At 54.9% G+C, this 21,179-nt stretch overlaps 1 protein-coding gene across 4 annotated transcripts in view; it reads left to right on the plus strand.

Annotated features, from left to right (window-relative positions):
• NEK7 (NIMA related kinase 7) overlaps positions 1-21,179 on the plus strand; it is a 117,354-nt gene that overhangs the window by 40,601 nt on the left and 55,574 nt on the right. The window contains exon 1 of one of the 4 annotated variants that reach the window (XM_037150883.2): positions 71-154. The exons of 2 other annotated variants lie outside the window; for them this stretch is intronic. The gene's annotated coding sequence lies outside the window, so the exon portion shown is untranslated. One more of the 4 variants, XM_053659547.1, reaches the window with a different exon arrangement.

Consider the following 21,179-nt stretch of genomic DNA (forward strand, 5'->3'; position numbering starts at 1 on the left):
GCGGCCTCAGTTATTTTTCCGTCGCTGATTGGTTAGGCCTAGCTGTCAGGATTCCGCCGCAGCCAGACTTGGCAGAGTGAAGTTCAGTGGCAGAGGGCAGCTGGTGGGATTCCCCAGTGGCTTGAGAAGCGCGGGATGACCGGCCTGTTGGACAGTGAGTTTCGTGGGACTCCATTAGGGTGAGGAATGCCAGAGACAGGGATGGCAAGGCCCTAGCCATCATGGGTGGCGATGGTGGCAGTGGGAAGGAAATTGAAAATAGAGGCCAAAGCCAGAGAGACGAAGGGGAGCCCGAAGGAAAGAAGAGAAAGGTGGGAGGATCATGTTGCCCAGGACAGTCCCGGGAAGAGAATGCAACCCTGCGTATGCTGCAGCGAGGTTGCCCCTTTTCTGTACTCTGTAGGCATTGGGACACGAGGTATCCAACAAATCAATCGTGTCCTCACATTGCCATCGTCCTTGTAAGGGACAAATACTAACCATATACTACTTTACAGTAAGATGTGCCCCCTCCCCCCCTTGAGCAATGGTGGTGACGGAACTGAAAGTCAGAGATATGTTACAAAATGAAATGATTTTCCCGCTCCTTTGAGACTAGTGATCCGCAGGGTGCAGTTGGGGGAAAAAAATCAGATGCCCCTTTTTTTGTAGAGCATTGCGTACTCGTAATTACAACCGCTGTTTCCAATTCCTCCTTGGAGGAATTCTGAGTTTCAAGAAGCGTGTGCACTCCGCGCAGTGACTGAGGGGTGTCGTCAGGTAGTACAGAACGTGCATCCATCAATCCCTGCAGGAGCGCCAGCTGCCGCGGGTGGGTCGAAGAGTGGCCCAGTACTTTAACTCAGTGTGTGGTGTGTTGAGGACGACCCGATAAACCTGGCAGCGGGGAATCATAGCGAGAGGCCAGTAGCCCTGTGATGCATTGTGGCAACTCCTGATGAGTGGACGCTCGGTACGCGTGGCCACAGCAGTGGTGAAGGCATGCCAGTGCACGGAAGATAGTTAACGTAAAACTTAAGTTCTTTCATTTGCCAGGGAAGGAACGAACCTTCCGCTGGCCTCGGGGAGATCCGGGCCTCACTGGTTCACTTCTAAAACCGCAGCATCCTCTGGCCCTGGCCAGGGAGCTGGCTGGGCTCGGGAAGAGGAGGCGGAGCTTAAAAACTTTGCCTCCAGGAGGAGTCCGAGTGCAGAAACTATGGGGATGGTGGGAGACGGGCCTGCTATATAAAAGGGGAAGGACCCTGTTGTGTGTGTGCTGGAGGGTGGGGCTGGGGGGGCTGATTGCTTTCTTGTGGACTGGGGAGGCCCCGGCAGCCAGCCAGGTGCAGGCCAGAGATTTCGCTCCCGAAGCACTGACGGCCTCCGCAGCCAATGAGTGACGAGGACGGAGGGTTCCCGCTGGGGGGCGGTACTTCCGGCCAGGGCTGCGCCAAAGTGCGAGAGTTCCCGGGAGGGAAGTCTGTGGGCGGTGGGGCGATGTGCCATTGGGGCGCTGTGCCGTGGGGCGCTGTGCCACGGAGCTCGAAGGCCTGCAGCGTTTGGTGTGCACACGAGGGCGAGGAGCCTCTGGCGTCCTCTCGCCCCTGCAGCACGTTCCGACCCACAGGTTGGCTGGGTGCATGGGAAGCCAGGCTGCCCAGCCAACTACACGTGGCCCCAGGGACCGACCTGGTTTTCCCCTCAGGGTCAGACTCCACAGTGACCTGGGCATCTTCCCACGGTTAAACTAACCCTATCTCAGACCGGTTCTGTGATCCGTGTCCTCTGTCCCGCTCACGCGGTCCCCCGTGGGCGAGCCCCAGCGCTCGCACTCAGACGCCGTGGGGAGCGCAGGCCGAGTCCTCAGCCTGCGCAGGTCAGCGTGGCAGGCGCAGGGACCCGAGTCCAGTGCGGCTGGTGCTCCTGCTTCCCTTCCCTCAGTGGACAGTTTGGGGCTCTGGTTTATGTCGAACAGTTCACTATTGTTAATTATCGTGTATTTACTGTTTTTCCCCCCACTTAAATATGTGGTTTGAGATAGCATTAGAGATGTTTACAATGTATCTAGAACTAAACACCGTTTTCCTAGGAACCAGATCTGATGTTTCAAAATATTTCTGTAGGGTATTAGTAATGTAGCCATTGCCATTCAGTACATCTGAAGAGTGATGATTTAATGCAGTTTTCGAAAAAAAGTTGCTTAATTAGATAATAAGTTCCAACATTCCTTTCAGGTTTTGTTTCCTTTGATTTAAAAAAAAAATAGGTTTTGGTATTTTAAAAATGTGTGACATCACTGTGGCTGCACAGAGAAGCACCCTGTCCACATTCCTGGTGTCATTGAAATGAAAATATTTGTCTCTTCCAGTACTTGCTCAAGTTTAACGTGGTAGGTATTTTAATGCACTGTATATAAAACATGATAGCCAGCTTACTCTGATGCTTGAGGGTGTCTCACAATGACATGTATGATTACTGTTTGCTCTGAATTACTTTATCAGCAATTCCTCCACATTTCTATCACTATATAACAAGAGTTTCAATGAACATTTCTTCATACTTCTAAATGTTTCAGTTTAATTCCTTCTCCCTTATGTTTATAGGGCATGGGTAAACAACATTATATAATTGGAATCAAATATATTTTATGTGCAGATAAGTTGAGAGTTTTTAAACCTACACATACATGTAGGACCGTCTACTCAGAGTTATGAAACTTCTAAATTGCTGACTCCTTTTTTGGTGATTAATAGTTGGATTATTCTTATGTGTTATGTGTCTTCAAGTATTTTTTAATTCTAAAGAGAATACTTCGAGGTTTTTTTCATGGTTTTTAGTAGCAGTGGGAGAGGAGGACAGGCGGTCATGGCGCGTTCCTCAATTTTGAGCAGGGTTGTTTTGTGACCTTTGTCAGAAGAACAGCTGTCACACTATCCACATTTTTAATAATGAGCTTATATAATAAGATATTTCGTAATAGTTATATACAGAGATAATCAGAATAGCGTATAAGTGAACAGAACTTAATCGGTGTATAAAATTTAGAAAGGTGTGTGTTTTCTGTTACTTAATGGAAATAGATCTTTCTGCAATTCTTGACCTTGGGCTTCTGTTGATAATCAGTATAAGTAAGTCGTGGAGGGCAAGTTTTTCACTTCGGGTTGCTTTTGTGTGGGGTGGGGATTTCCACACTTCTCTCAAAAGCGTCAGGTGACAAATAATTCCAGCCTGTGAGCCGTGTGGCCTCTGCCATAGCTGCTGCCTTGTGGCCACGGGCAGTAGGCAGACAGACTGGAGTGGCTGCGTTCCGGTGAAACTCTCCTTCTGCCCTGCGGCTGGAGGGCCAGCGCTGATCTGGACCCCGGCACCACAGATCTAAAGACGACTCGAGGTCGCAGACACTGGGACTGACAGATTTGCCATAGCAGTGCCATATGGCCTGTTCCGTCCCGTGGGCCCCGTGACAGTCTCACCACCTTCTCTGATCAGCTCAGAAGAGTGTGCAGTTACTCGTCCCCAAACTCTGTGTTCTAGCTCAGAGATTTCGGCAGTGTATGGACCTCTTCTAGACTCCTCCACCTTGTGAGGGTTTCCTGTCGTTCGGTGCCGCTGGGGAGTCAAGCCCACTCCTGTCCTTCCAACGGGGAGTGCAGGTGCTCCTCCCCCAGCTCCCGTCCCACCACACTGGTGTGGAGTCCGGGGTCAGAGGCCCCTCTTTTCCCGTGGTTGACTGAGAGCACCTGAAATAAGCACGTGCTGGTGCGCGTCCTTGTGGCCGTCACTGTCAGCCTTCTGCCCTGACCACGTTCCTTTCAGAGGGGATGTCTGGCCCGAGCAAGGAGGTGGGCTGATTTTCTCTTCTCTAAAAAAAGCGACTTAGCCTTTCATAAAAGACCCTTTCCCCACTGAAGTAGAAAAGGAACACTGTGAAGGGCCGCTCTTCGTGGGGAGGGCCTTGAGCTGGGGCTCGCGCCCATCCTCTGGCCTTGTTCTGGCCCCGTGGCCCCAGCCGCGCCCTTTCTGAGGGTCCCGTGTTTGTCTCCTCCTCACTTTGTTCAGACCAGTTTTCTCAGCTCAGGTGAGATCGAGTTGAGGACAAGATGGGAGCATCTGTGTGAGAGTGTGCCAGGAAGCTCCGTAGTGTCAGTTTCATGTCACCTGTGTCTCTATTCTTAGGCCTTGGGGACCTTTCTCGTGATGACCTGCCCCGCGGCCCCTCGGCTGGGGCCTGGCGTTGTCTGCAGGGGCTCCCACCCAGCTCCACGCTCCTTCCCTACTTCTGCTTCCTCCCTGCTCTGCGGTTTCCACGGTCATAAGTTAATGGTTCCCACGTCTGAGTTAGTGTTTTGATGATTTTGGGGGGTGAAATGACAGGGAGAGGCAGTCATCCTAGTTCCTCAGGTGGAAGAAAAACCACACGCAAAGATTTTGGGGGTGTTATAGTTTAGACGACAAACAATGGGAGTTACAAAAGGACCCTTAAATACTGATTACAAAATGACAAGATTAAAAATATCCTTTCTAGTGTGCTTGTAATTCTGTTTATTGTTAAAATATTTCCTCCATAGCCTCATATTTACCTGGAAAATTGCTCTTATTTTTGTTAGGGTTGTAACCCTATTATATTTATTATATTATGATTAGGAGAAATAAACAGATATACTTATTAAAAATGATTATACTTCTGAAATGTAAACCATTGCAAATCTTCCATTGCCCTTCCCTTTACTTTTGAGAGAGAGGGAGAGACATCAGTGTGGGAGGGAAACTTCCACCAGTTGTCTCTTGTACGTGCCTGGACCACCGGGACCGAACCCGCAGCCTGGGCGTGTGATCTGACCAGGAATCTAACCCGTGACCTTTCACTTTGCGGGATGAGGCCCAGCCGAGTCACACCGGTCAGGGCTTCCATCACCTGTCACGTCCAACTGCTGGGCCCTGTTTTAAAGACATGCGGTACGTTTGCATACGGTCCTGAAGACGCCCAGAACCAGATGGCAGGTCATTTATTGGAGGCAGATAGAGGGTCCCCATTCTGAACAGTGGATTTCTAGGCATGAACCAAATACAGGCACATTGAAAAATGTTTATTATACACGGAGAATGCGTACTGATGGATGGACTTTGTGGACAGGAATTCATATTCTCAGTAGAGGCATTGTGTTCTCGTCGTCCACTTCTCCTGAATCAGCAGAACCTCGCTCTGTTTGCGACGCGCGCTCCCGGCACACCAGCCGATCACACGTGGGCGCTGCACCCCAGCCGCCCACGTGAGGGCTGCCACGCGAGGCACCAGGCCCCCCAGTGCGCGGTAGCCCCGTGCTGACGCATTTCCGTTGCCTCTAAAATGAGTCACGGCGGTGTGCTGCCACACCCTCGCTGCAAAATAGGACTGGAGCAGGAGCAGGAGTGACCGTGGTGGGGGCCGATCCTGGGAAGGACCCCTCAGTAGAGGCGGTGGAGGGTAGGAAAGGCCGGGACGGCCGTGGGTGGCCATGGGCTCGTCCGGGCAGTTTTCCAGAACTCACACTTCGGGACGTCGGATGCCTCGGTAGGTAGGGGCCAGCCTTTGCCTGGTTTTTCGTTTTGGTCCATTGACTATGACTCACGTGCCCCCTGGTGTCCTGCACAGGAGCCTGACTGGCAAGCCCACTGGGCAGCTTCTCCTCCCATTTGTCCTCCTGGATTCAGGGAGGCTCTGTTCTCTGCACCTCGGTAGCCATGCCTCTCTTCTCTTGAAATTAAAAGTTGGTTCTCATTTATTATCCGTGTTCCCTGTTTCGATGAAAATTTGAACTTATAAAGCAGAATGATCAGCAGTTAATGAAATCAGTCCTAAACAGTTTATTCCGTGAGTCCTTGAAATTGCTTGTACATGGAAAGTAACTTTTGCAAAATTTGTTCAGCTGTTCAAGGACATAGGGGTGAGCTGTTTGCCTCTGTCAAGATGGGCTATATTTTCAAAGCGTGGCTCGGGCGGTTTCCGCCTGCAGACTGGGAGAGCCGCTCGCCGGTCTGTGGCGGGAGCCGCACCTGCAGTGAGTAGCGCAGTGAGCCACCTGAGAAATGCCACGTGGTCTGTAAAAATACATGCATTGCATTTAAAGCATTCCGGATTCATTTATGGTGTCCATTCCTGCTACTGCAGCGTCTCCAGTAGTGTAGGCCTGTGGGTCAGCCTCCTCCACTGCTTGTCACCAGTGCCAAGTGCTGGCTGTGTGTCCTCGAGGACACTATTACGGGCCAGTTAAAATAAGTTTGATGGAGAAGCGTAAATGGTTCATAAGTAAAGCCCACTGCGAGCGTGTGAAAGACAAGAGCGCAGCTGAGTGTTGGTTCAGTTGCCTCCCAACTGAATGCCCCGCAGCCCCACTCATAGTGTGGGCTCTCTTAGCCACGGAGGGAGGCCCACTGCTTCCTGCACCCTGGGTGGCTGGCAGCCCCCCTCCCCGAGGTGATCCAGCAGCCCCCCTGGCTCCCGGGCCAGTGGCACCCAACGTTTCTGTCTCTTGTGCCTGGTGGTTTGGACGGTGTTCAGGAACGTCATGATGAGTGACCCCCATGGAACTCAGCTCAGAGGGGCAGGCGTGTCTGGTTGAGGGGAGGGCATTGCTGAGGGGCTGATAGGCAGCCTTGGCTGGGAGGGTGGGCGACCAGCATGGCGTTAGGAAACACGGGGCCCTTGTCTGGTGGGAGCAGTCCCTGACAAGGCCTTGTTCGGTCAAGTATTGGGTTGTCGCCCATGAAGGGCAGTATTTCCGCAGCAAGACACGTAGGCCCATTTTCTTTCACGTGGACTTGGTGGGGTGTTTGCATATGCTGCTGTGAGGGTGACTCGGGCAACTGCTCCATCTTTGAGACTCAAGTCAGCTGCAGGCCCAGGTCGGCTGGCTCTGGACTGAGCCTGAATACAGGGGCGCCGGGCACTGACCCCAGGGCACTCCCCGCAGCTGCAAGGAGACCGCTGCTGCCTGGCTTCTCCGTCTCGTTTGGCCCTCGTTGTCCCCACCCTCCCGCTGGGTCCCACCTGTGGTAGGTTGAAGAAAGGAGCTGGGGGGTTGCTGGTAGGTAGCAGAAGGCGGGTAAGCAGTCTAAACAGAGGTCCAACCCTCTGCTTCCAGAGCAGCTCAGCTCCGAGCGCCTGCAGAGTGTGGGGCCGCACGAGTGACCCCCCACTGCTCCGACGCGCCTGGCTCAGCTGCTTCTCGGGCTGTGGGTTTGCCCTGACCCCGACCTGTCTTTCCAGATTCCGTTCTTTGTGCTCCCCTGTGTTTCAGTCGGACCAGTTGCCATGGTTTTTGATAAATGTTGTGACCTTTCCGGTTTCCCTGGTTTATCTTTGTGCTCTTTCCACCACTTGTAAGGCCTGTGTTCTGCACCTCAACTGCTCAACCTCAATGTGTTAAAATCACCTCCTTTCTTCAAGGTTCTGCTCACACATGCACAGCAAGTCTAAAGAGGTTTCTCTTTGGCTTCCGTGGGCCTCGAGGACGGCTGAGCCTGCCCGGAGCTGTGCTCGGATCGGCCGCCGTCCTGGAATACGAGCTTCTGGAAGGTGTGAATCATGTCCTGCACGTCTTGTGTTTCCTCTGAGGCCCTTCTTGTCAGAACTGGCTATTCCGGGGCTGGCGGAGCCCGCCTCCCGGTCATGATGTGGGGCAGAAGGCCGGGCAGCTCTCAGCAGTGAGAGCGTGTCCAGGACGATTGAGCAATTGGTTTCAGGGAAGTCTGGGAGGAGTGCCAGGCGCACGTCCCTGCAGGGCCTGAGGAAGGACGTGGGGTGAGGGAGAGCTCGTGTGTGACAGCGACAAAGGTCTGATCCGTCGGTGGTCACTGGTGGGACACCCAGAGACCTAGTGGCAGAGTCTGGGTGTGGCGTCCGAATTGCAGGTTCTGAAAGATGTCCGAGAACGGTGACATGGGGACCAGGGCCGAGGAAGATGGGGAGGAGGGTGGAGTTCGTGTAGAGATGAGTGTGGCGATTAGTTCAAGGCCTGACCTGAGTTCTTGGAATTCCGATGGGGGGATGAGGGGGGTGGGCTGTCAGAGAAGACGGGTTTGAGCTGACTTAGCTGCTGTCTCCCTCCTCAGAGGCCGGCCCCTCCCAGTCCAGGGCTGCGGCTCCCCACCGAGGGGCGGTCACCTCTCCGCCATTGCTACCAGAGTCACTCCCCTCATGAGAAAGCGGCACCCTGAGTTTCATGGGGAATGACTAGCTTAACACTGAAATTATTCCCGCTTTTGAAAGTATTTTTATTGATCATGCCATTACAGTTTTCCCAATCCCCCCCCTTCCGTTCCCCCAGATTATTCCCTTCTTACTAAAAAGTACTTTGCGGTGAGTTGAGGGAAGATCGCCGCCCGGTTTGTGCCTGTTGGAGGCGGACGCGGCGTCCTGGCCTTTCGCTTCCAAACAGATGGGCCTTATTCAGCTTCTCTTCACAGCTCCGACTGCCGGAAGCCTGGAAGACCAGTTACAATGTCAACAATGACCTTTAAAGACAAATTGCTTACAGAGGGCGTGTGCCAAGCAGACCCGAGATACAGCGTCGGCTGGTGGACTGGCGAAGAAGCTCGAGGGACGTCCCCCTGGGGCGGGGCCAGAGCTGGCATCGCCCGGGCCCGGGGGCTGCGCCAAGGACGGACCCCCGCCGGTTCCGTGGGTGCCCGCGGGGTGCACGCCCACCTTCATGTTTTCTCTATTTTGGTTGCTGTAGCGACATGCGCTGTAGTCCCGTGACAGCCCCTCATCTGGTTCTTGGTGGACGGCAGGTCAGGACCCAGCACCAGAACAGAGCCGAGGGCAGTACTGCGGTAAAGAGGGGCTCCGGTAGCTTCGCTAAAATGGACCGAGATAAATTCTGCTTCTGCGCTGTAGGGAGGGATGAAGTTTAGACTTGAAAACCCGGACTGCAGCTATTCTGTCGTATGGCTTGAAATTACCCAGAGAAAGGGCCGTGTCATTTTTTATGGAGAGGCCTCGGTGGTGTCTTCTTCCCCCCCCAGCCCCCCTTTAAGATCTGGGATGGAGTTCCGTGTGTGTGTGCACATGTGTTCGCTTACCTACCTGTGCATCTTTGCAAAGGACACGCCCACATGCCTGCTCCTCGGAGGCTCTTTCCCACCAAAACTCTTCCGCCCTTTCAGAGATGTCCCCAGGTGGGCCCTGCCCTCGCATGGGCTCCCGCGTGGTCTTCCTCCCTGATGGGCGGCACCGTGTCCCAGGCTTTCCTCGGGAGGTCTGCCCCCTCTGCCGCCTCTGCCCCCACCCGGGCCCGCAGCCCCCTCCGAGTCTTCCCTGCAAGGCTTTGCCTGACCCGCAGCCGCTCAGGCGCCCTGCCTGCCCGCTCGGTACTGACAGTCCCCTTGCTGCCACTGGCCGCAGTCCTGGCATCCCCGAGTTGTCAAAGCCTCTTTCTTCCTCTCCCTGTGAATCAGGGCCAAATCCTCTTTGTGTTCCAGCAGCAGGGACGGACACACAGGTGTGCCCCAACATGCTGACGGAAGGGGCAGGGCAGAGAAGGGGGCGAGGGACCGAAACCCGGGTTCAGAAGGGTCTCCAGTGCCCACACCTCTCCTCCCTGCCCCGTCCCCCCCTCCTTGGAGACGTGCTGGCTCTCACTGAAATGGGGTGAAAGAAGGAAATGGGCAGCTCTCATCCCTGTGGGGTCTCAGGCCGCTCTCTTTGGGCCATGGGCTTGGCCGCCTCCCCAGAGCTGGGGTGTGGGTGGCTTCCACCGAGTGTGAGTGGGAAGGCTGTCCTTCCACGGGGACTGCTTTCCAAGGAGCAGGCAGTTGTGACTGTTGTCTTTTGCCAGCAGCCAGGGCGGGCGTTGGAGACCTTCTCCTGTCTTTGTCCCAAGCATGCTCACAGCTGGCCTGCGCGTGTCCTTGGTGCCAAGACCGCAAAATGGCACAGACTCCCGCGGGTGGGTTAGGCAAGGTGGGCGTTGGCACACTCTTGAGACGAATGGGAATACGGGTCTTGGCTCAGTTATCCATAAAGCTGTTACAGTGCCTGATGTTGGAGAACAGAGGGCGGCTGTCCAGATCAGCTGGGAACTCAGAGGCTGCTGGTTAAGTGGAGAGTGTAGGGTCACTGCCTGCATTCTCGTCGAGTGGACGTTCAGCAGAACCGGTGGAGGCTAAGCAATGGTTCCTCAGTGAGGCGGGGCGGCTCTCCTGGTCAGTGCGGGATGCGCAGTGACATCGTCCCTGAGGTGGGTGGTCGGTCGTCTGGAGCCTCAGCTCCGCAGATGAGCCTGGTCTCCCTGGACCAGTGCTCTGGTGCCTCGGTGGAGGGCACGACGCTGCCGGGAGGTGGCCGGCGAGTCTGTCCCAGGGGAGTGTGTCCAGGCTCCCGGCGTCCTGGCTCCAGGAAGGGCTGGCTGTCCTCGCTGCGGCCGCTGCCTGGCTTCGCTCGCAGAGAGACGGTGGAAGCTGCGGTCCTGTGAAAACCGAAATCATGCCATTGTCGCAACTGCAAATCCGTGCCTTGTGAGCCTCTTGCTCAATGCCAGCTTCCTCAGACTTTTTCGTTAGAGAAACGGACTTTTGCAGATTTAGACGCTTCTGGAAACAACGTCACAGTAGATTGCAGTTACATGACTCTGTTTTCGTGTCTGTAAGACTACGGTCGCTGTCAACCAGATTTCCAGTGTTTTCTGGGAGTCTTTACGAGTCTCTCAGGTAGAACCCTGGGTGGCTTCCTCAGCATGACGTCAGGTGTGCTACTCCTACTGTTAATGTCCAGTAATAATCCTGTTGTCTGGGTAGTGCCTCCATGACAGTGTAGCCTCACAGGCTAAGCGTGCCCAAGCGAGGCCACTGTTCCAGTGCACGCGTGTCTGCGTGTGCAGAGGGCAGGGTGTGTGGTCGGCCTGTGCCCGGCGGGCCGCAGCCGCCCGGGGCGAACGACGCGGGTTCGGTGGACGGTTGCTCGGCGGTGGCCGTGTATCCCACAGGCACACGCTGGGCCGGCTCTGCGGCCTCAGGGATGCAGCAGCCGTCAAACTTAGTTTGTCAGGAGGCAAATTTCAACACGGAAAACGTGTCTATGATCTACCCGATAAGCAAGGACATTGAAAACTCTTTTTTACAAAAAAGATTTTATTTATTTATGGTGGGGGGGAGAGAGGAAGAGAAACGCCCATGTGCGGTTGAGCTCTCCCAGCCGGGGCCCCGACCCGCAGCCCAGGCCTGTGCCCTGACCAGGAATCGAGCTGGCGACCTTTCGGTTTGCGGCAAGACGCTCCATCCACTGAGCTACACCTGCCAGCGTGAAAACTACTTTTATGAAAAGCTGGGGCAGTGATGGGTGACTAGGAGTCAGGCAGTGGCTTTTCTCCCTCCATTCTTAATTTTCTCATCATTTCAGTTTGCATTGGAAATCTGCGCACAGTGAACAAGAGACCAAGCAGGCTCAGGGATCTGGTTATTACTGCGCTTCCTTTGTTTGAGGGGGAGGGGGAGCGAAGGAGGGAGAAGGCAGCGATTTCAGCAGAATTAAGGTGACTGCTAGAGTTGCTGTGTTAGCCACCACTTGTCTCCTCCTCACCGAATTACCCGCTAAACAGACCGTTGAACGACCAGCTCAGACCCAAAGGCCATGAGGAGGCCCGGCCTGCGGGTCAGAGAAGGCTCACTGGCCGGGGCGGCAGTGGGCACGGCCGGCGCTGCCTCCCCCGGGTGCACTGGGCCGCAGCTCCTCGTCCAGTCTGCAGCAGCAACCAGGGGGTGACGGACGGGCGGCAGGTCCTTTCCTGCTGCTGGCAGGTTACTGTGCGGTGTGTGTGAACAGAGACTGGCTGGGAAGTTCAGCAGTGGTCAGCGCGGAGGGTCCGTGGTAGGGCAGGTGCATACAGCGGATGAAAGGACCGATTTCTATCCCGATGAAGTGTTAAGTCGTATGTCAATTCAGCCAGGCCTGTTAGATTTTTTTCCTGATTTTATTTAAATGAGAAGTGTCTTTTTCTGATGATTTTTTTTTTTTTGGTTCATAAGTAGTTGTTACAGACCAGAGGCTGTTAAACAAATGACCTTACAATAAATAATTCATACTAACGAAAGCATTTCCAAGTACCAGCCTGTATTCCATAGGGCCCTATCAGCTTTGCTACGATAGAACCCACTATGAATTATTTAGTACGAGGAATTCAGTGGGATGTTTCTGTAATCAGGTTCGGAAGACGGCCCCTGCTGTTTATCTCAGCTCTTTATATGCGTCCACCTTTGCTGTGGATGGTCCCAGGTTGGTCGCCCTGATTCTCCCAGTTTGACAGCGGAACGAGTGACCCGGCGTGGGGAGGCCCAGGCAGACTCTTGGGCACAGCCGGAGTGAGAGGCAGGCGGCATGACGCAGCCGGGCCTTCGGAGGACGTGTGAATGGTTCACAAAGGCCCGAGCACACGGTTTATACAGGAGACGTGGGGGCAGGCTAGGAGCCAGACTAAGAAGAGTATGTTTTGTTCAGGAAAGGGTCGCTCATTAAATCGTGCTATGATTAGATTTTCATCTCCGGTAGGTGGTCTGGTGAGTGTACAGAGTCGGAAGGGCATCTCTGGAGTCCTGAAGAGCAGCTGGTGGGTTACAACAGCGGCGAGAACCCAGAGGGTCTGGGATAAGGAGGTAGAATTGACAGCCGGTGACCTACGTGGCTGTGAGGGAGTGAAGGGGACCGTGACGGAGGAGTTCTCCGGGACGCCGGGTGGCGGTGCTATTCACTCAGGAGGCGCTGCAGGGTCGCTAGGAGCAGACCCTCCCGGTTCTCACCCCCTTTCTCTCCTCCTCTCCTCTTCACTGGACCCAGCGGAGCAGAGGGCTGGTAGAGCCCGTTGTGGTGACCACTTTAGCACAAGTGCAGAGCACACTGCCACGCTGCGCGCCTCGGACTTGCACGGTGGGGTGCATCAGTTATTTCTGAATAAAACGGGGCGAAGGGTTATCCTGGCCCGAAGCCTGTGCTGGTGGAACGAGGTTCCTAGATGGACTCCCGCAATGGCCGGAGCGTCCCTGCAGGGAATCCGGCCCCGGGCCAGAGGCTGGGTCCGGGCTCTGCCGGACGAGGTCAGGCCTCAAGCTCAGCCACATCCACCTTTCCCCCGGCCTCCCGGACGCATCTCCGCCCCTGAAGCCAAGGCCTCAAGCTGTGGCTTTGCAGGGTGGAGGACATTTCGTTTGTGTGCAGATTCCTGCAGTCTTCCCACTCCCGGGAAGAGGCTGCCGTTGCACAGGCCTTGGTACATGCGCTTGTGTGTGTGTGTGTGTGTGTGTGTGATCACATGGAAACAGGCTGCACTTGATACCACGTCAGAGGAGCCAGAAAATCCAAGTCTTGCTGTTCACACGGACAGTGTCCCCGGCCGTGTGAGGAGGGCCTTCCCTGCCTCCGGAGTGTCCCTGTTACCGCATGCTCGGCGTTGGAGGCGGGTCACTGTGGCAGGTGAAACTAGGATTTCTAAAGCTCAAAAATGGGCCCGTTTGGTAAAAATGGCAGAACACGAGGCTCCGACTCATCCTGTTTGTAGCTGCCAAAGTGGCGCCTGTAGGATGAAAAACCGACCCCATAGCCCCCCAGCTGAGAAGCGGCCTTTCGGGACGCACTGGCTGGCCTGAAATCCGAGACGCTGCTGATTTTCTGGGGCTGCTTCGAGGCAGGTTTTTCTGCAGATTTCTTCACTAGGCAATGAGCTCTTCAGTGGAAGGGAGGGTGCACTGCAGTCCATCTGTGTCCTCAGTCCCTGCCTACCTCCAAGGAGGAATTCATCGCATCTCCGTGGAACGAATAGGGGCCTGCGATCGCAGGCCAAGGGTGTGGACTTTGTCCTGAAGACAGTGGAGGACAAGAAGTCCTGACATGGAAGAGTGACGTGGCGGAAGGCACTTGAGCACGACCGACCTAGTGGCTGCGAACTGACTGCCCTCTCATCAGCCTCCCAGACCTCATGCTCCGACACGGTTCTGACTCATGGTGAACGGCGTTGACAGCGATGACCCTGGACACCTGTGTGGTCGCCTGGCGGAGCCGAGGTTCAGGCACCTGCTGCGTTTTTTACTCTGCAGGGGCACTTGGAGTTGCTTTTTAACCACTGGTTTTAGGCTCACAGAGACAAAGCAGGATTGGGAGGGCTTTATTTTCCCATTTGCTCAGCACGCGTTCCTGTGCCTACTGTGCGCCCATCGTGTGGTGAGCACCGGGGACCCAGACAGCAAGACAAGTACAGAGTGTCTGCGACCCCAGGAAGCGTACAAAATGGTCTGATGTCGCTGAGACCTCCAGCTCGAGGATGGGGTGGAGGAAACACAGACAGTCTCCTCCTCCTCCATTCCGTTCTCCTGCGGGGCATCGCGCAGAGGTCCGGGGCGCGGGGGCTCCGGGGGCGGCCCGGGCACCGTGCGGACCAGCGGTGCCAGAGTGTCCACAGTGCGGTGCCTGGTTACCAGCCACTTTCTTTAAAGTGGTTTTATAGTGAGGTACACACATGCCAGACCTTAGTTCTCCAAAAACGTTTAACTTACTGCTCAGTATTCACTGATTCCTCACCATGCACTGGATCCAGGGTCGAGCCAGGTTTTGACTTTATTCACTGGGCAGTTTTTACGTGTGGCAAATCCGTTATAAATACATGCATCACATTTCTCATAGGCATGAGGGTTCTTCAATAAGTTTATGGCTTTATGACTAAGTGCCATTTTTTGAAAGAGTGTGTGAAAAAGCTCCTTAAAGTTCTGAACTTTATTTCTTCAAGTGATAGGTGCGGCCTGCTTCCTGTCAACCTGTCTGACTGAGACAAAAGTGTTATTCGGCCCTTGCTGGGAAATTCTGAATATTTTCTTGCATTTTAAGTAGTCGTTCTATTTCTATATTTGTAGAGCTATTTTATTTTTTTCTAGATCGTTCAAGACTCTAGGAGGTTTATGGTGTGTGGGCGACTTCAGGATTTCCTAAACGAAATTCGGTTTGTGTTTGAAGCTGCTCCCCCAACTTTCAAACACACTCCCCACCATGCGACCAGTGTGGCGGCAGCCGCAGCAGCAAGACTGACGAACCACCTCATCCTCACTGAGGAAATGACGGTGTCCCTGGTGGTTCTGGGCGGTCTGGTGATGAGACACCTCCGAGTGACAAGTGTGAGGAAAGTGTATCAGACACAGTCTGGGGAGGGTGTCGGCCTCGTGGTTAGGGAGGGGAGTTAGACTCTTGGCGGTGAGCGCCAGGTGGTGCAGACAGGTGTCCATCTGCGTGGCACGCACCTGAACTTGCAGAGTGTTGCAGACCAGTGCTGCCTCGTGTGCTCGCTGTCCTGGCTCCCAAACACAGGCAGGCTTGCGGAGGCACTGGGCACACTGCTGGTCCCGGTCCACTCCCCCTCCAGGGGCCGTCATCACCCAGACGTTGCTGTCCACACTCTCCTTGTTTCTCTCCTCTCAGAAGAGAGGCCTGTTGCTTAGTGATCCTGTATTTGAACTTCGTGCCTGGGAGTTGTGCCTGTCAGCCCAGATGAGCGGGTTCTCAGGCAGATGCGCTGTGTAAGGAGGCCTTGTCAATGGCCGCCTCCTCCTCTTGTGTATTGTTCAGATCGGCGAGACCACGTGGGACGCGGGCTCCCTCCCCACCGCTTGCTCTGGGAGGGAGAGAGGAACGCAGCTGGTTCCACGTGCGCCTCGTGGGAGCTTGTGGGGGATCCGGGGGTCTCGCTCTGACTCAGGACCTCAGGACCTCAGGCCCTCGTTTCTTAAATTGGAGGGTCCAGCATAAAAGCGATGGAGGTTTGAGACACGCTGCTCTGACCTACTGAAAGGTCCCCGCCCCTGGTCATCGGGAAACTGAGACCTGACCGTGCGTGAGGTGCCTGAGTGCAGACTGAACCTGCAGGTCTAGGGGGCCCCCCTCCTTCTTCCTCATGGAAGGGTCCTGTGCACCCTCTTCCAGTTCTCCTGTGCTGCGTCGTCACCGTGTACTCTGCACCTGCCGGACGCCGCGCCCTTGTCACTACCCACGTACGTCAGCCATTCTGACTAGAGAGCAGGCTTTCAAGGGCATAGTTCAGGCCCATCTCTTCTCTCGTGGCACCTGTGGGTGCAGAGCTGCGCTCTGAAGCTGGTGCTCCTGCTGCTGCTGCTGCTGCTGCTCGGCCGGTGCAGCGGTGCTGCCCGGACACGGGGGCTCCCTGTCGGGGTCCGCCGCCACCACCTGCTCTTCGCTCCCTCCCCTGGCATCTCACACCTTTCGAGGTAACTACAAAGGTGACAGGAAGTCGAGTGAGTCAGGAGGCACAGCCAGTGACAAACCCAGTGACAAACCCGACACTCGTACCAAAGTCCTTCTGTGCGCACCTTGACCGTGAGCTGTAGGAAGCACCAGGGTCGGAGGATGAGTTGGGTGCCCTTGGTAAGGTCACACAGGGACATGCGGGACCCATGGCACACTGGCTGTCCTGACGTTTCATGGTAAATGCAAGGCACCCAGCACGTCTGAGAACGGGCGTTTCCGAAGTGCCATCTCTGCAGCAGGGTGGCCAGTCCGCTGCACCTGGGCTCTGCTCTCTGGGTGAGTCCGGCTCCTCCGTACGGTGCCACTGAGCCGTCCTGACCGCTCTGGAGTGGGACGGGCACGGGGCACCCCCATGCCGCAGACAGAGACCAGGGGCGTCCAGAGTGGGTGCGCAGTGCCGGCAGGCTGCACGTGAAAGGGCCGCAGCCGGGTCCTGGACCCGCGTCTGCTGACGCTGGTGCTTCCTTGTCGTCGTCCTGAACCGCAATGCACGGGTGAGTGGAGGGGCGTGACGCACAGAACGTCTGTGTACCAGGGACAGTTCAGTGAAGCCATGCTCTCCTGGGGCTGCCTTCAACATCCCGAGTTAACAATTTCCTTCGTGTTAAGACATTACTCAGTTCATATGTGGCTCATTATATGTTTTGAATATAATCCCGAATTAAGATTTTATGGGTTTTAGTGCCATATAGGAAAAAAGTGAAAAAGAATGTCATTTAGAATAGATATTTGAGAATTTTATTTTTGGTTATGATGTAAGGAATCCCTCACTCTATGAACCAACATCTCATAATTTGGGTGTACGTAGGGCTTAACTGAGAGAAAAAGGAGATATTTGCATCTTTCAGGTTCAAAGAACTAGGGACCCGTTCTGACTCCGAGCAGGACACAGCCATCCAGCTCATGTCAGGTCACACTTTCCACGGTTAATCTTTCTTTTGGTTTTTATAACTTTTGGTTGAAAATTCTTTCCAGGGGACAATTTGCATACAGATTTGTAGCCTGGGAATAAATATGACCCACCTACAGGTCTCTTTAAACATTCAGATTAACGTTAAGGACTTTTATGATGAAGGCACATTTTATGTTTCAAAATGTTTATCCTTTTGGGACCAACCGGTTACAATTATTTAATTCAATCTCATGGGCTGCATTATTTTTAGTGTTATACTCAGAATGGTTACTAAGCTCAGAGGACAGACTTTAAAAACTTATAAAATGTAACACCTCAGTGCGATAGCATGCAACTGATTATAAGAAGCTGTCAGAATGAAGGAAGAATTTATATTCTAAGTGGTTAAAAAGTTAAAGTTGAGATTTCGATGATTAAAAAAAGAAGAGAGAAGGGGGTTCTTATTGTGTTTCCCTGACTGGGGACACGTGTGCCCTAAACAGACGTCGCTTTCAGAAGACGGCACCGACTCAGTCGGGGCTGCGTGGAGAAGCGGGGCCAGAGGGCTGCATGTGCAGACATGCGGGCGTGCGTGTCTCTGCGTGGTCGCCTGGACCGGGCGACCAGCTCTGTCTGGCCTCACACACACGCAGAGGCTCCTTTTAAGGGACCGGCTCTCATGATTATGGGGGCAGGGGAGTCCCCAGACCTGCCTGCCAGCCGGAGAGCCAGCAAAGCCGGTGCCGTGGTCCCAGCCTGAATCCCAAGAACCGGGAGAACAGACTGGTTACGTCCCGGTCCTTGTCTGGAGGCCCGAGAACCAAGCGTGGCAAAGGTGGAGGTCGGTCCACGTCCAAGGCCGCAGAAGACGATGTTCCAGCCCAAGCAGTCAGCCCAGGACACAGTGCCTCCTTCCCCCTGCGCCTCCTTGTTTGGCCCAGGGCTCAGCAGGCGGGCTGATGCCCACTTACAAGGGCCGGGGGCGTCCTCCCAACCGGGCTGCCAGTCCCAGTGCTGATCTCATCCAGAAGCACCCTCAGAAACCCCGTTTGGGCAGATATCTGGGCGCCCTGAGGACCGGCCACATGGACACGCAGAATCAACCATTGCAAGCTGTATGAATGGCTTCTCCCTACGCTCCTGGTCATATTCTCTCCACAAACTGCTCATATTATACCTGAAACAAATGAAACAGATGAAGGTGCTCCGATGGAAATACTACTTTAGCATTAAGCCTCTTTCCCCTGACCATGTATGAAAAACACCAAGTGATCCTCCTGGCCCGCGGCCCCCCTAAAACTAGCTGTCAGAGCCCCCCCCCCCCTGCAGACCGGTAATTCAGCCTGTCTTAGGGTTCTCGCCTGGGAATGGTGCCCGTTCTCCATCAGCTCCTGCAAACACAGCCAGCTGTCGGAGACGCCTCTGAACTCCAGCCCCCACCTTCCCAGCCCACCCTCACGTCCGAGGGGCGGCGTTCCTGCCTTCGGTTTTCTTTCACGCCTTCAGAGGGCACTGACGCTTTGGCGGGATGAACAGTTACGCTGTTTTGTGGAAAGCGGGAATTAAGACGCAGTTTCTTCCGGTGGGCACGTCGCCTGCCACGTGGTCAAGTGGGCGCTGGTCTGCCTCGGCCGGCGATGTCTCCCGGCCCTTCCGCCCAGCGCAGAGCCCGCTTTCCCTGGGGGAGGGGGGGAGGCCCGGGGGATTCTTATCGTAACACTAGACTCAGTGAGCGCCCTCCCACTTGCTCACGTGGAGCGGTTGAGATCTGTAGGGCTTTAGGGGTGTTTCTCGCGGCATGGCACGCGTGGGGTGTGCTTTATTGTAGATCACTGTGTTTACCGATGGACGCTTTGGGGAGAGAGGCGTTGGTGTGTGCAGGTGAGTGGGGAGTCACAGGTGCGCAGACTGGCTTCCAGCAGCACTTACTCCGCAGGTCACGTCCAAGTTTGTCAGGCGGCTAGAGCAGCCACAAAACTCTTTCGGTTTTACTTTAGTGTAAACAGCTCTGGGCTCCCTTTTGTCTCATGGGTTGACTTTATGAGTTCAGTCGGGAAAACCAGGACTACATAGTGGAAATGGGCAAGAGAGGGTTCCAGCTCACCTGGGCCCAGAAACTACTTCTCAGGTCCCAGGTCCTCCCCGGGGCAGGACGTGACGGACGCTCAGGTCAAGGGCAGGCAGACGCCAGCCTGGGGGCCACAGGTGGCGCCACCTGTTTGTGAAAAGAAGCTTCACTGGGACGCAGCCTCTGCCCTTCATGTTCCGTGCGCGGCTGCCGAGCCGCTGCAGAGGCGCGCAGGGCTGTGACGGGCCGCGTGGCCGTGGAGCTCAGAACGTCTGCCGTTGGCCCCGGACAGTGAAGCCGCCAGTCTCTGCCTCTGACGTGGCGCATGCCCCCTGTTGTAGGTGCTGGCCGGCGCTCAGACCTGCATCTCTCCTCTCGTTGTCCTCACTTCACTTGTTGAATTGCTTTCTCCTCCCCTTTCTTTTTTTGGGAGCTCCACCCTATTGAGAGTGTGCTGGGGTGGGGGGTGGTGGTGACTCTGGTGACACTCGGGGTTCCCGCACTGGGGCCTGTGGGTGCCCAGAGAGCAGTGGGGGCGGGGCATCAAGCCAGAAACACTGGAGGGGCCTGTGCCAGCTTTGGTTCAGAGGTCGCATCTGTTAGGGTTGGTCGGAGGCGCCAGCTCTGGGGCAGAGCCATGGGAACAGGGGGCCCTCTGTTCGGCAGACTCACCGTGGGGCTCCCCCGCCTGACCGAGAACACTGCCGCCGAATTTAGCAGCAGGCTACCATTTCACATGTGAGGACAGGTTACGGCAGCCATTCATCCTGGGGCGACCATCTGCTGACTCCTGGCTGTACCTAAAAGTCAGAGGTACTTCAGCCACATCTGCTTCCAAGCCAGAAATAGCCCAGACGGGGCCTCGGCAGCTCCTGAGTCCCCATTTGTTGCCCTGGCTGAGGACTGAACGGTCCACTCATCCGTCACCACGGCCGTGTCCGAGCCCCCGGAGGTGTTGTCAGGACCTGGAAGGGGCCACCGCCTGGCGGGGCTGCCTGGATCCCCCTCGGGGACGCCTGTCCGTGAGAAGCGAGCACCTGGCCGCCGTCTGTCCCTTGAGGTGACGCATTCCTGGGGAACGTGTTATTTCTGGGCCGGGAGCGGATGGCAGTGGGGCCCTGCCGGTCTCCCCCGGCGGCCACTGCACCAGCCCCAGCGCCCCTTGTCCTCAAGGACTCTGGGGTCAGGGGTGGGATGATTGAAAAAACAACAAAGAAACACGAATTTGTGGTGAAAAGGCCTTCCTGCTACTTCTCTTTTTTAGACTAGCATTGACATGTTTGAATTACCAGTGCCTTTAGAATAAAATAAACTATTTAATACGAAGGTTTTTTTCATGAGTTCTTACAGAACATAACCATGTATTCCCACCGCCAATACTTTCTAAAGTCTGTTGATGTTTGTGATGGGAATTGTTTTATAAAATCAAAGGGGGTTGAAATAGAGCAGCGATTTTCAACCTTTTTTGTTTCATGACATGCATAAACTAATTTCTAAAATTCTTCGACACACCAAAACAATGTACCTTCTTGCCGATCTGACAAGAAGAATAGGTATAATTTTGATTTATCCACGCCAGACGGCTATTGCTGTGCTGGCCGCTGCCATTTTTCATCTGAAATCAAAGGAAGAAGAAGGCAGTGCCCCTGACTAAGCAGGCAGGTACCGCACGTTCTAGAAGTCCCTGGAGTCCCCCAGTGGAAAGCCGCCGAGACGGGTGGCCCTTCGCGTCAGCACTGATTCGGGAGCGCTGCGGCTGGGTGTGGGGTCCGAACAGCCCGTTGCTGCTCGCCCAGGGCTGCTTCTGGGAGCCTGGGGCCCGACAGAGTCTCCCTGGAGCACCGGTTACCTGTGAAGCTGGCTTTTGGAAGGATGTTTTGTAAAATGAAGAGGAGAAAAAAAAAGTCTCACCCTTTAAATGAAGGAGTGTACTTCGAATGCATTTCTCACTTACCTGGACCTGC

This window comes from Artibeus jamaicensis, unplaced genomic scaffold, assembly GCF_021234435.1.
Source record: "Artibeus jamaicensis isolate MK-2021 breed Jamaican fruit bat unplaced genomic scaffold, CSHL_Jam_final scaffold_754, whole genome shotgun sequence".
NCBI classification, from domain to species: domain Eukaryota; kingdom Metazoa; phylum Chordata; class Mammalia; order Chiroptera; family Phyllostomidae; genus Artibeus; species Artibeus jamaicensis.